The sequence below is a fragment of the Dreissena polymorpha genome, chromosome 3 (assembly GCF_020536995.1).
Source record: "Dreissena polymorpha isolate Duluth1 chromosome 3, UMN_Dpol_1.0, whole genome shotgun sequence".
NCBI classification, from domain to species: domain Eukaryota; kingdom Metazoa; phylum Mollusca; class Bivalvia; order Myida; family Dreissenidae; genus Dreissena; species Dreissena polymorpha.
The window spans coordinates 99,747,703-99,762,344 of NC_068357.1; the positions used below are offsets into that span (position 1 = coordinate 99,747,703).

Below are 14,642 nucleotides of genomic sequence, written 5' to 3' on the forward strand. Positions count from 1 at the left end.
ATTTTCAGTTCAAGAATTAGTCATGAATAATTCAAGAACTGTATTTTGTTCATGAACTGTTCATGAATTATAAATGAACTGCATGGTTCATGAATGTTCTTAAGCTCATGAACTTTTCATGTTTATGATCAGTGACTGTCCTGAGTGGGCATTTTTCCTTATAATCTTGTTAACACTCTAGAGGCAATATTTTATGTCTGATCTTCATGAAACTTTAGCAGAAGATTTGTCCCAATGATATCATGGACGAGTTGGAAAATGGTTACAGTTTGTTGAAAAGCATGGTCGCCAGAGGGCAGGGCATTTTTCCTTATATGTCTATAGAAAAAAACCTTGTAAACACTCTTAGAGAGGCCACCCTTACTGTCCAATCTTCATGAAACTTGGTCAGAAGATTTTTCCCAATGATATCTTTGATGAGTTCGAAAATTGTTCCGGTTGCTTGAAAAACATGTTCACCAGGAGGCGGGGCATTTTTTCTTATTTAGCTTTATATGTCTGTTGTAAAACCTTGTTAACACTCTAGAGGCCACATTTATTGTCTTATCTGCATGAAACTTGGTCAGAAGATTTGTCTCCATGAAATCTTGGACATGTTGGAAAATGGTTCCGGTTGGTTGAAAAACATGGCTGCCAGGGTCGGTGCATTTTTCCTTATATGGCTATTGTAAGTTCAACCTTGTTAACACTCTAGAAGACACATTTATTGTCCAATCCTTATGAAACTTAGTCAGAATATTTCTTTTAATGATATCTTGGATGGTTCCGGACTGTTGAAAGACAAGGCCACCAGGGGGCCTGCATTTATCCTTATATGGCTATAGCAAGACCTTGTTAATACACTAAAATTCACATTTATTGTGCAATCTTCATGAAACTTGATCAGAACATTTGTACTAATGATATTTTTGGCTGCAGAGAACAGGTTACTTCCTTTGAATCTCAGGTGAGCTACTTTGGGCCTTTCAAGCCCTCCTGTTAGTCAAACTCATCATTATACTTGCTCCGCACATTAAATAGCTGTTTTGTTATTACATCTAGGCTGAGTTGATAGTGATTGAAGTTTGTTCAAAAACATGGGGCCATGTGCAGGGCCAGTTTTCCTTATAAAGTGTTTTTTAAACTTGGTTAGAACAGTATAGTTTCTAGGATTTTCGATTTGGAATATCCTTGTTAAGTTTTCCCTTTTAATAAACATGACCCATGTACTTTTTATGTCCCCCACCACTATAGTGGGGGACATATTGTTTTTGTCCTGTCTGTTGGTTTGTTTGATGGTTCGTTTGTTTGCCCCAACTTTAACATTTTCCATAACTTTTGCAATATTGAAGATAGCAACTTCATATTTGGCATGCATGTGTATCTCATGGAGTTGCACATTTTGATTGGTGAAAGGACAAGGTCATCCTTCAAGGTCAAAGGTAAAATATATGGGTGAAAATCGCTCATTTTAATGTACACTTTTGCAATATTGAAGCTAGCAACTTGATATTTGGCATGCATGTGTATCTCATGGAGCTGCACATTTTGAGTGGTGAAAGGTCATGGTCATCCTTCAAGGTCAAAGGTCATATATATGGGGACATAGTGTTTCACAAACACATCGCTTGTTAGCTCATCTATTTTTGAAAAAAAAAGAGCTATTGTCGTCACCTTGGCGTCGGCATCTGTGTCGGCGTCGGCGTCCGGTTAAGTTTTATGTTTAGGTCTTTTTTTCTCATAAAGTATCAAAGCTATTGCATTCAAACTTGGTACACTTACTTACTATCATGAGGGGACTGGGCAGGCAAAGTAAGATAACTCTGGCATGCATTTTGACAGAATTATGTGCCTTTTTATACTTAGAAAATTGAAAATTTGGTTTAGTTTTGTGTTAAGGTCCTTTTTATTCCTAAAGTATCAAAGCTATTGCTGTCATACTTGGGACACTTACTAACTATCATAAGGGGACCGTGCAGGCATAGTTATGTAACTCTGACTGGCATTTTGACAGAATTATGGCCCATTTATACTTAGAAAATTTCCTAAAGTTTTGTGTTTTGGTCCACTTTGTTCCTAAAGTATCATAGCTATTGCTTTCAGACTTGGAACACTCGCAAACTATCATAAGGGGACTGTACAGGACAAGTTGCATAACTGTGGTTGTCATTTTGACAGAATTATGGCCCTTTTTTGACATAGTAACTTTGAATATATAGTTAAATTTTGTGTAAACATCCACTTTACTTCTAAAGTATCAAGGCTATTGCTTTCAAACTTCAAATACTTTCATACTATCATAAGGGTACTGTACATGGTCAGTTGAATTTTACCTTGACCTTTGAATGACCTTGACTCCCAAGGTCAAATAACCCAAACCATCTCCCATGCCCCCCCCCCCCTCCCTAAAAAAAATATAATGAAACTTCATAGGTACATTTATCATGACTCACAGATGACCCCTATTGATTTTCAGGTCACTAGATCAAATGTCAAGGTGACGGTTACTAGAACCAGTAAAATGGTTTCCGGATGATAACTCAAGAACACTTACGCCTAGGATCATAAAACTTCAAAGGTACATTTATCATGACTTGCAGATGACCACTATTGATTTTCAGGTCACTAGGTCAAAGGGCAAGGTCACAATGACTTGACACAGTAAAATGGTTTCTGGATGATAACTAAAGAAAGCTTACGCCTAGGATCATGAAACTTCATAGGTACATTGATCATGACTGGCAGATGACCCCTATTGATTTTCAAGTCACTAGGTCAAAGGTCAAGGTCACAGTGACAAAAACGTATTCACACAATGGCTGCCACTACAACTGACAGCCCAAATGGAAGGCATGCATGTTTTACAAACAGCCCTTGTTATTTATTATTTTTGGAAGATAATGTAATTCATGACCACACCCCACACTATACACCCCTCTCCACCCCACCCCTCCATCTTTTTATGCCCCCCTTCGAAGAAAAGGGGGTATATTGTCTTGCACATGTCGGTCGGTCCGTTGGTTGGTGTGTTTGTCGGTCTGTCCACCAGATGGTTTCCGGATGATAACTCAAGAACGCTTAGGCCTAGGATCATGAAACTTCCTAGGTACATTGATCATGACTGGCAGATGACCCCTATTGATGTTCAGGTCACTAGGTCAAAGGTCAAGGCCACAGTGACTTGAAACAGTAAAATGGTTTCCGGATGATAACTCAAGAATGCTTACGCCTAGGATCATGAAACTTCATTGGAATATTGATCATGACTGGCAGATGACCCCTATTTATTTTCAGGTCACTAGGTCAAAGGTCAAGGTCACAGTGACTCGAAATAGTAAAATTGTTTCCGGATGATAACTCAAGAATGCTTACGCATAGGATCATGAAACTTCATAGGTACATTGGCCATGACTGGCAGATGACCCCTATTGATTTGCAGGTCACTAGGTCAAAGGTCAAGGTCACAGTGACTCAAAATAGTAAAATGGTTTCCAGATGATAACTCGAGAATGCTTATGCATTGGATCATGAAACTTCATAGGTACATTGGCCTGGACTGGCAGATGACCCCTATTCATTTTCAGGTCACTAGGTCTAAGGTCAAGGTCACAGTGACTCGAAATAGTAAAACGGTTTCCGGATGATAACTCAAGAATGCTTACGCCTAGGATCATGAAACTTCATAGGTACATTGGCCATGACTGGCAGATAACCCCTATTGATTTTCAGGTCACTAGGTCAAAGGTCAAGGTCACAGTGACTCGAAATAGTAAAATGGTTTCCGGATGATAACTCAAGAATGCTTAGGCCTAGGATCATGAAACTTCATAGGTAGATTGATCATGACTGGCAGATGACCCCTATTGATTTTCAGGTCACTAGGTCAAAGGTCAAGGACACAGTGACTCGAAACAGTAAAATGGTTTGCGGATGATAACTCAAGAATGCTTAGGCCTTGGGTCATGAACTTTCATAGGAACATTGATCACTTGGCAGATGACCCCTATTGATTTTCATGTCACTAGGTCAAAGGTCAAGGTCACAGTGACAAAAACCGTATTTTACACTGTTTAACAAACAGCCCTTGTTTGTAGGATATCTTCAATTACCTAAGATTACCCAGGATTGCAAGGTACTCTTGCTTTCTTGTAGGATATCTGCTATTGCCCAGAGAGTTACCATTGGGTTCTTGTACAATATCCACCATAGCCGGCATTATTTGCACTGTGGCTTTCTTGTAGGATTTCAGCCATTTCCAATCGTAGGTACTCTTACTTTCTTGTTGACAAGCTCCCTTTAAGTGCATTTTTGCATTTCTGAAGTCTTATTACAGATACACATGCTTCTCTTTAGACTTGTTTACTATTAGTCCATAATTAGAAGGCCAACACAACGGCAACACTTAATAAATATGTGATTGATATGGCTGTTTAATTTCTGTTGATTGTTTTTGGGGGATATATTTATGATTATCAAATTATTCTGTAAGGAAGCATTTGATTCACTTGATTTAGTACTTGTTGTCTTCCTCTAGTTCATCCTTTTAAGCCAATGGTTTGTACTCTTGCTTCTTTGACGATATTTTTTCTTAGCCAGTCATTGATTCTCATTCTTCTAGGTTAATCCTTAAGAAACTTAATGGTCTCATGCTTCCTGGCTTGCTTACTCATATTTAACACATACTATTGGTACTTTTCCTAGGTTTATGAATGACACGCATAGTTTAGGCTATCCTACTTTTCTCTTAATGCTCTTGCATTGTGTTAGGCTTTGTGCCATGAAGGCATTTTCTTTGACGGCTTTCTTGCTGCAGTATATGGCTTTGACACTAAATGGATGTTTTCTTATGTTGACAGTTTTTTATTCCCATCTCAGTCATTAAGACCACATCTAAACAAAACTTCAGTATCTTTCAGTAGAAATGAGCATTTGGTAATTGTAGGTCGTCAGTCTTAACTAAGATTAAGATCCATTCTAATGACCAGATAGAAGAGTGTGAAAGATATTGGCTGTCAGTCACTGTAAATTACTGTCCAACGTATATAATAAAATTAATTCTGCTTCTTTCCCCCATTCTTTTTTTTTTAAATACATAAACATTCCATGCCAAATTAATGCTTTTTGCTGTTGAAAGAGTCAATGCAAAAACATGCAAAGGTAAATATTTGATTGAAATTTGTGAATTATAGTCTACACTGTCAATAATAATATTTTTCTTTAAGTGGTATAACTAAAATAATTATATTATTTTGACCTCTAATACACATCATCTTAAGAAAAATAACAAGTTTATTAGAGAATGTGCAGTATGCAAACAATATGGAATGGAAGATGTTCATTAAGAATGTGGCATAACCTTTTCACATTTAGATTACTGAAAACTGAATATAGTCTTTTCTTAGAATAATGTCTTGATTTAAAGTATAATCTTATATATAAACCCTTTCAATGATTATAATTATTCTTATAGACTACCTCATGGTTTCCAGTGGAAAACAAGGCTTTTGTTCTTGGCCAGTGTATTGATTTCATTCTGGAACCTCCCATTAGCATTGTTGAAGTATAGGAACAATGGAATAGTAATTACTAAGACTTAAAGTTCCCTGAAAGTGTCATACTTTTTCCGATGCCAGTGAACTTGTTAGTGGTTAATAATTCAAAAAAAGTGTTCGCTGTTTTGTAAGTATTTTACGTCATTCATTAGAAGGTCTTAATTTATAGAGAGATTGAAAAAAAATCTTGGCATTGAGGCATACCAGGAGAGTCAATTTATTGATTTTGCATCTTCCTAAAGCGTATTGCTTGGTGGGGGAATTGGTTTTATAAACAGTGAGAGAGAAGTTTTCATTGATTACATTGGAACTTAACCACTCTGCAACATCAATCCATATATGGATTGACCAAAACGCCGAAAAGTTTAGTCGGTTTGCCCCGCGTAATAGAAATCTCTCTCAGGATATCTCAAATTTACAGCCATTGTGTGGTGTTTGAGTGTAAAGGGCCAGTGGAATTGAAATACTGCAGCATTACGATGGGATTTAAGGTGGGATCGATATAGTGCTGTCTTTTATGTAGATGTTCACAGTTCATGTTCACAGATTTGTGTGATTGTTTATCTTTCAATGAAATAAACATGTAGCAAGTATATGACATGGATTTAGAAGCCAGCAAATGTTTTCCCTCTATGGGAATATCTATCCATGAATATTTTATTGCAAACATCACGTAATATTTATATTTAAGGGAATGAAAATCACACTGCTATTTCTTGAGTTTTAATAATAATGTAGTATCTACCGGTATATGTTTGTTGTGCTCTGTCATGAATGAGACAGTAACTTTTAAGCTTGTATTTTCCTTCTAGAAACTTATGGCTTTGACCAACAGTTACTGCTTCTTTGTTACTTATGTATTGCATATATATATATATTTATCAGCCAATTATTGTTTGTATAAGTTATTTCAATTCTGTTTTTCGCATTTTTTAAGGGATTTAAAATCTTTGACAGTTGGTTGAAAACCTTTATTCAAGAGTGAGCAATACAAGAGAAAAATTATTCTGTGTTCTATAAATAGCAGTTAGAATGACAAATGGTTTTCCTGTGTCTAATGGTGTATAAATGTTGTTTTATGCACAAGTATTATGATAAATTCATGAAAAGAAATTAGTGTCTACTGAATGTTCACAAGATACAAGATAAAAACTAAACGAATGTCTTGATGGTCAGTTGAAAACATCTTCCTGTGGACATCAGGTTGTGCCTGGTGACATTTGAAACCCTTTTGTAGGAAATTTTGTTGTATTATAGCCCATTATAGTAATGTTACATTATCATGAGTAAATGAAAAATCTTTTGATTCATTTATGTTCTTGGATGTGAAATTGTGTGGATTAACAAAATCTGGTATTTTTTATGTCCCCCACTATAGTAGTGGGGGACATATTATTTTTGCCCTGTCTGTCTGTTGGTCTGTTGGTCCGTTGATCTGTTGGTCTGTTGGTCTGTTGGTCTGTTTGCGCCAACTTTAAAATTTTGCAATAACTTTTGCTACATTGAAGATAGCAACTTCATATTTGGCATGCATGTGTATCTCATGAAGCTGCACATTTTGAGTGGTGAAAGGTCAAGGTCAGAGGTCAAATATATGTGGCCAAAATCGCTCATTTTATGAATACTTTTGCAATATTGAAGATAGCAACTTCATATTTGGCATGCATGTGTATCTCATGAAGCTGCACATTTTGAGTGGTGAAAGGTCAAGGTCAAGGTCATCCTTCAAGGTCAGAGGTCAAATATATGTGGCCGAAATCGCTTATTTTATGAATACTTTTGCAATATTAAAGATAGCAACTTGATATTTGGCATGCATGTGCATCTCATGGAGCTGCACATTTTGAGTGGTGAAAGGTCAAGGTCAAGGTCATCCTTCAAGGTCAGAGGTCAAATATATGTGGCCGAAATCGCTTATTTTATGAATACTTTTGCAATATTGATGTTAGCAACTTGATATTTGGCATGCATGTGTATCTCATGGAGCTGCACATTTTGAGTGGTGAAAGGTCAAGGTCAAGGTCATCCTTCACAAGGTCAAGGTCATCCTACAAGGTCAAACGTCATATAGGGGGACATTGTGTTTCTCAAACACATCTTGTTTAAAATCTGAAATCTGTTGATTTTTGGTAATATGTGATCAGCTGGAATGTGCGTTGGACATAAGATTATGTTGTTGAGGGGACCACAAAAATTAGTGTCAGACATTTATATTATTTGTTTCACAGTAGCCTTATAGAAATTAATAATACACTTTTAATTAACACATATTCATACACTTTACAAGAGAATTTAAATCACTGGGTAGCTACGTTTATAGACAAAGATGCATAATATTGCTTTTTGAATTGGAGATATTTTTCCTCATGACACATGTTTTGAGATGCATGGTTCCAGGCTGAATTGGAGGCTGATTACTCAATTTATCTGCTATTGATTACCAATGAAACCTTATCTATGATTTAACCAATAGATCCCGTGAAAGCGTTGAAAGGACATATGGTGATTTCCCGTGGGATTAAAATACCAATATATTTATGGTTCTAAGACAGAATTTGGTATGAATTGACAACTGCAGGCTTGCAAATTTTATGATCTTTACAGAAATTAGTTTTTATATGGACACAGTTTGCAACAAGTATATTAATAGAGTTGAAGATTGGATATAAAGTTTGGTAACAGATGTAAGTAATTATTACATCACTGTTTCTTAAAATAATTTAGATTTTAGTGTATGACAATTGTTGTAATAAATATATCTACATGTATGCTCTGGTGTGGGAATTAATTTGTATGGGCTGCTTAAGAATCAGAAAATCTTATATTGTTTAACATTGACTATTTTTTTAAATACAAATATGCATTCTAGAAGCATTAAAGAAATTGCGATACAATTTTTCATATGAAGTATTTGCCCCTTTTCTTTAGTAGTATAGTATAGCAAAAAATCTGTTCAAATCTTGCCATCAGTAACTTTCATTTTTACTTAGGAATAGGATAACAAGCGTTCTAAAATTGGACCCAGATCCACAAACATAGAAAATAGTAATCTGAAAAAGTTTTCTTAGTTTGAATATATGTGATTTACTTTTATTACATTGGAATTTATGGAAATAATAAGTACTTGGTGTTTTTTGAAAGACCTTGTTTAACCCTTTACCACTTAGATACATATTTTGACGCATTTTTATGCCCTTAGAAAGTTACATTTAATTAAAGACCTTTCTGACTTGATTCAAATTGTTAAGGCTTCATTTCCAACCCATAGATACTGGTTAGCAGCAAACAGCATAAAACCTGAACAGACTGCGAGTTACTCGCAGGCTGTTCTGGTTTTATGCTGTTTGCACATAGCCATTTCACTATGCTTCTGAGTGGGAAAGGGTTAAGGGTAAAAATAGGTCATCTTAGGCACAATTTTGGCAGACATATGCAAAAATGCATCATGCAAAATGGGTCTTATGCCATAGGCTTCCAGGCTAACTCCTGACAAGCCTTCACATCAGGCTCTCAAAAAATGTTAGATATTAGGAAATTACAATACGCTGCCACCTATAACCCAAAAATGATGGTAAACAGTTGAAAATTATACTGAAATGACGCTATCTTAGATATTTTTCGTTCTTAGAAAAGACTCACTAGATTTCCTGTTGGACATGTACTTATTTTTTTTCATCTTTGCCAAACTTATAGAACAAACAAACTCTGAAATTTGCCCGATGTGTATAGAAGAGATGTATAAGAAGTAGAGAAGTGTTCCAGCTTTTAACATAACATTTAATCTATAAAGAATATTCTGTAAACTAAACCATATTTATAAATATCATCTTAATTTCAAATGTCGTTATTTTAACGTGTCCTAATACACCGATATACAATACACAAGATGCAATTTTCGCAGGTTTTTTTCCTCCACAATTTGCCAAGAAATTTCACACAGACCATATGATTTGAGATCATGTCCAGTATTTTCACAGAAGCCACTTTTCAGTAAAAAAAGTCTGCACCAAAATTGACTAAACGCGGTTTTAAAAGAACAGAGACGTTAAAGGAATTTTCAATAAAATTGTCTGATACCATTAGAAGGGTAATAATTGTTGTTAAGTAAGCAGCTTACCTGCCATATTACCTAATATAGAATTACTTATACAGGAGAAGTTCTGTTCCCATCGATTTGTTCATTAACAAACTGGATTTCTGTATACCATAAAAAATAGACTTGTTCACCTTACTAATGCTGTAATTATGTTCTTGCCAGTCTGAAAGCTCTATTGTGTTTTGTAAGGTCTCATTTCACTACAAATGCTATTTATTGAATGACAAGGCCTGTGCGAGTCTATAATGTCCCACAACAGTTACTTCCCGTTATTATAACAGTTTGTGCTCAATATCTACAGAGAAACAGGCCTATAGTCCATAATTTATCATTGAAGATTTCATGTTAAAGAACAAAATCATGTTGATGGTCATCAACCTTTGTTAAGATTTCACAAATGTCATCTTAGCACGTGCCGTATGTGCTTATGCAACACTCAACTATAGATTTGTCTTGAAATGGTCTTGTTTAAAGTGTTTTGTTATTTAAGGAAATGTTAGTTTTTAAGTGGAATATAAATATAAATTTCTTTTGTGAGAATACAAGAAACAAGATGTGTTTGTGAAACACAATGTCCCCCTATATGATGTTTGACATTGTAGGATGACCTTGATTTTGTGAAGGATGACCTTGACCTTGACCTTTCACCACTCAAAATGTGCAGCTCCATGAGATACACATGCATGCCAAATATCAAGTTGCTATCTTCAATATTGCATATATTCATAAAATAAGCGATTTGGGCCACATATATTTGACCTCTGACCTTGAAGGATGACCTTGACCTTGACCTTTCACCACTCAAAATGAGCAGCTCCATGAGATGCACATGCATGCCAAATATCAAGTTGCTATCTTCAATATTGCAAAAGTATTCATAAAATGAGCGATTTTGGCCACATATAATTGACCTCTGACCTTGAAGGATGACCTTGACCTTTCACCACTCAAAATGTGCAGCTCCATGAGATACACATACATGCCAAATATCAAGTTGCTATCTTCAATATTGCAAAAGTATTCATAAAATGAGCGATTTTGGCCACATATATTTGACCTCTGACCTTGAAGGATGACCTTGACCTTGACCTTTCACCACTCAAAATGTGCAGCTTCATGAGATACACATGCATGCCAAATATGAAGTTGCTATCTTCAATATAGCAAAAGTTATTGCAAAATGTTAAAGTTGGCGCAAACAGACAGACCAATAGACCAACAGACAGACCAACAGACAGGGCAAAAACAATATGTCCCCCACTACTATAGTGGGGGACATAAAAATCTGTTTGTATTTGAATCCACAATGAGGATCAAACCTCTTGTGCAACAATATGCTAACATTTCTAGTATTACCATTACATATTACCATTTCTAGTTTTAGGTTGTGTCAACAAAGTTGTGAGGTTGGTGGTCTGGTTTTAGGTTGTGTCAACAAATTTGTTAGGTTGGTGTTTTGGTTTTAGGTTGTGTCAACAAAGTTGTAAGGTTGGTGTTCTGGTTTTAGGTTGTGTCAACAAATTTGTTAGGTTGGTGTTCTGGTTTAAGGTTGTGTCAACAAAGTTGTAAGGTTGGTTTTCTGGTTTTAGGTTGTGTCAACAAATTTGTTAGGTTGGTGTTTTGGTTTTAGGTTGTGTCAACAAATTTGTTAGGTTGGTGTTCTGGTTTTACGTTGTGTCAACAAAGTTGTAAGGTTAGTGTTCTGGGTTTATGTTGTGTCAACAAAGATGTAAGGTTTGTGTTCTGGTTTTAGGTTTTGTCAACAAAGATGTAAGGTTGCTGGTTCTGGTTTTAGGTTGTATAAACAAAAATGTAAGGTTGGTGTTTTGGTTTTAGGTTGTGTCAACGAAAATGTAAGGTTTGTGTTCTAGTTTTAGGTTGTGTCAAAAGAGTTGTATGGTTGGTGTTCTGGTTTCAGGTCATGTAAACAAAGATGTAAGGTTTGTGTTCTGGATTTACGTTGTGTCAATACAAATGTAAAGTTGGTGTTCTGGTTTCAGGTTGTGTCAACAAAAATGTAAGGTTGGTGTTCTGGTTTAAGGTTGTGTCAACAAAAATGTATGGTTGGTGTTCTGGTTTTAGGTTGTGTCAACAAAGTTCTAAGGTTGGTGTTCTGGTTTAAGGTTGTTTCAACAAAGTTTTAAGGTTGGTTGTTGTGGTTTTAGGTTGTGTCTCTGTCCTTTGTTTCCTTGCATAATTTGTCATCAGAGGTCACTGTCACAATAAGTGTGAAAATCGTTTCTGATCAATTACTCGTTGCAATTTGGGTCAATAGTTGAAAGCCCTGTTTGGGGGCATATGTCTCCGACCACAGAACTCTTGTTCAAATGATATCTGGACTGTTGAAAAGTAGTTCTGGTCCATTAAAATAAGGTCACCAGGAGGCAGGGCAGTTTTGCTTATTTGCCAATAGTAACTTTAGTGAAATCTTGTTAGCACTTTAAAAATCAAACTTATGGTGCAATATTCATGAAACTTGGTCAGAAGATTTTTTATAATGATAGCTGGGAGGAGTTCAAAATGGTTGCTGTCAGTTGAAAAACATGGACTCCAGGGGGCGGGGCAGTTTCCTCATATTGCTGTATAAGATAGAGTAAAACCTTGTTTAGATTGTAAAAGTCACATTTGTAGTCCAATCTTGGTAGGACCATTTGTTCAAATGATATCTGGGCTGAGTTTGCAAATGGTTCTGGTTTCATTGAAAAACATGGCCACCAGTGGCTGTAGTAAAATGGCATGTGGAGGTATTTCAGGTCTTTAAGAATTGTTTGACATGCATAGCTTGGAACATGAAACAAATACATTAAAGAGTTCATAGGTTTTTCATCACTCAATACATTGTTTACTGGAACATGAAACAAATACATTAAAGAGTTCATAGGTTTTGCATCACTCAATACATTGTTTACTTTAAAATTCTTCATTATCATAAGTTCGAAATAATGTAAACTGAAATAATTTGATCTTAATCTTCAAAAAAAACACATTAAACTAAGCATTACTGTTGATTTTAAATACTACATACATTTGTCATTGATTTACTTCATACATTTGTCATTGATTTCAAACTCCTTGGGCCTCATCAGTTATCATAAGTAATGGTGCCTTCCCATAGCTGGCTTGTAGCACTTATTGCATCACATTGGGAAATGCAATCACCATCATTGAACAACATATATGAGCCATTCTCTAGGAAAAGGGGGTTTAATGCATGTGCGTAAAGTATTATCCCAGGTTAGACTGTGCAGTCCACACAGGCTAATCAGGGACAACAATTTCCATCTAAACTGGATTCTTGCAAAGAAGTGATTTTCTGTAAACAAAAAATACCATAAAAGCGGAAAGTGTTGTCCCTGATTAGCCTGTGTGGACTGCACAGGCTTATATGGGACAACACTTTACGCTTATGCATTAAACCCCCTTTTCAAAGAGGACAGCACATATATTTTTCTGCATAAACACAATGATGGTGATTAAGAGAGGAACACTGTTATCAATAGTTCTAAAGCAATATTATCTTCATCAGAATCTTCAATTTTGTATCTATTAATTAGATTTATATTGATCCTGCATTTGGTCTGGCTCTTTGCGTCGCTTGCCTTAGAATGTTGAAAACATTTTGCTTGTAATTATATTGTCAATAAATTGATCAGACTTGTTCATATGATTCCTTCAAGACTGCGTAATTATATAATGTGTCAATCTGGCTTGAAACAATAGGATATCTGTTTTCTAGAATGAAAATTATTGGTTGATGCATGTACATGAACATTCAAGCTATAATGGATGAAATTGCATTTTAGATAAGTTATTTTACAAAAATAAGATATAGTGTGAAGTCAAAATTGGGTAGAATGTATGGAATGATTTTGAAAGTCTTTAAATCAATAATTGACTTTGAAAAGATTTGATCATTGGGTTTGAATCTTTTCAAAGTCTAAAGGTGGTTGCACATTCCATTTGAAAGTCTTTAAAGTGGCTGCACATTGTATTTTGGCTGCACATAGGGTTTGAATGTCTTTAAGTGGTTGCACATGGGATTTGCAACTCTAAAAGTGGTTGCATACAAGGTTTGAAAGTATAAGGTTGCAGAATTGGTTTACAAGTCTTTAAATGAGTGGTTATTTAAGGTTTAAAACTCTTCAAATGGTTGCATAATTTATTTGAAATTATTTAAATGGTTGCACATTGTGTTTGACAGTTTTTTACTGGTTGCAGAATTGGTTTGAAGGACTAAAATTGGTAACCGTTGCACATAATGGGTTCAAAAGTCTTTAAATGGTTGCAGAATTGGTTTGGAAGTTTTTAAATGGTTTCAGAATTGGTTTGGAAGTTTTTAAATGAATGCAGAATTGGTTTGAAAGTTTTTTAATGGTTGCACACTATGTTCAAAAGTCTTTAAATGGTTGCAATACTGGTTTGAAAGGCTTTAAATGGTTGCAAAATTGATTTGAAAGTTTTTAAATGGTTTCAGAACTGGTTTGAAAGTTTTTAAATGGTTGCAGAATGGATTTGAAAGTTTTTTAAAAGGTTTCACATTGGATTTGAAAGTGTTTAAGTGGTTGGGGAATTGGTTTGTAAGTTTTTATATCTTTATTTCTATGAAACGCTTTCACATTTTGTTTTAACTGTATAAGCATTCATTATCATTGTATTGTTTGAATTGCTGTGTATATAGACGTCACACAGCATGCTTTTTATCCGCGCTGAAAAAAAATTCGGAGGGGATATAGTAATTGTTCCTGTCCGTCTGTCTGTCTGTCCGTCTGTCCGTCCGGCTGAAACTTTGTCCGGAGCATTACTCCAAATCTATTCAATGGATTTACTTTAAACTTAGAATATAAACAGATGGCAACTCAAGGAGAAGTGCAGTGACCAAGAACCATAACTCTAGTTACCTTAGTTTTTTAATTATCTCCCCTTTTATATAACGTTAAAGTAAATGTTTGTCCGGAGCATAACTCTAAATATACTAAAGGGATTTACTTGAAACTTGAAATAAAAACAGATGGCAA

General features: G+C 35.4%; 1 protein-coding gene and 1 long non-coding RNA gene across 2 annotated transcripts in view; both read left to right on the top strand.

The window, feature by feature from the left end:
- LOC127870737 (uncharacterized) overlaps window positions 1-14,642 on the top strand; it is a 60,312-nt gene that overhangs the window by 25,763 nt on the left and 19,907 nt on the right. The window lies entirely within an intron of this gene.
- Window positions 1-14,642, top strand: part of LOC127870738 (uncharacterized) — a 49,091-nt gene that overhangs the window by 14,542 nt on the left and 19,907 nt on the right. Inside the window, exons 5-6 of the long non-coding RNA XR_008044897.1 lie at window positions 2,703-2,745; window positions 3,709-3,868. This is a non-coding gene — a long non-coding RNA (uncharacterized LOC127870738). The remainder of the gene's footprint in view (window positions 1-2,702; window positions 2,746-3,708; window positions 3,869-14,642) is intronic.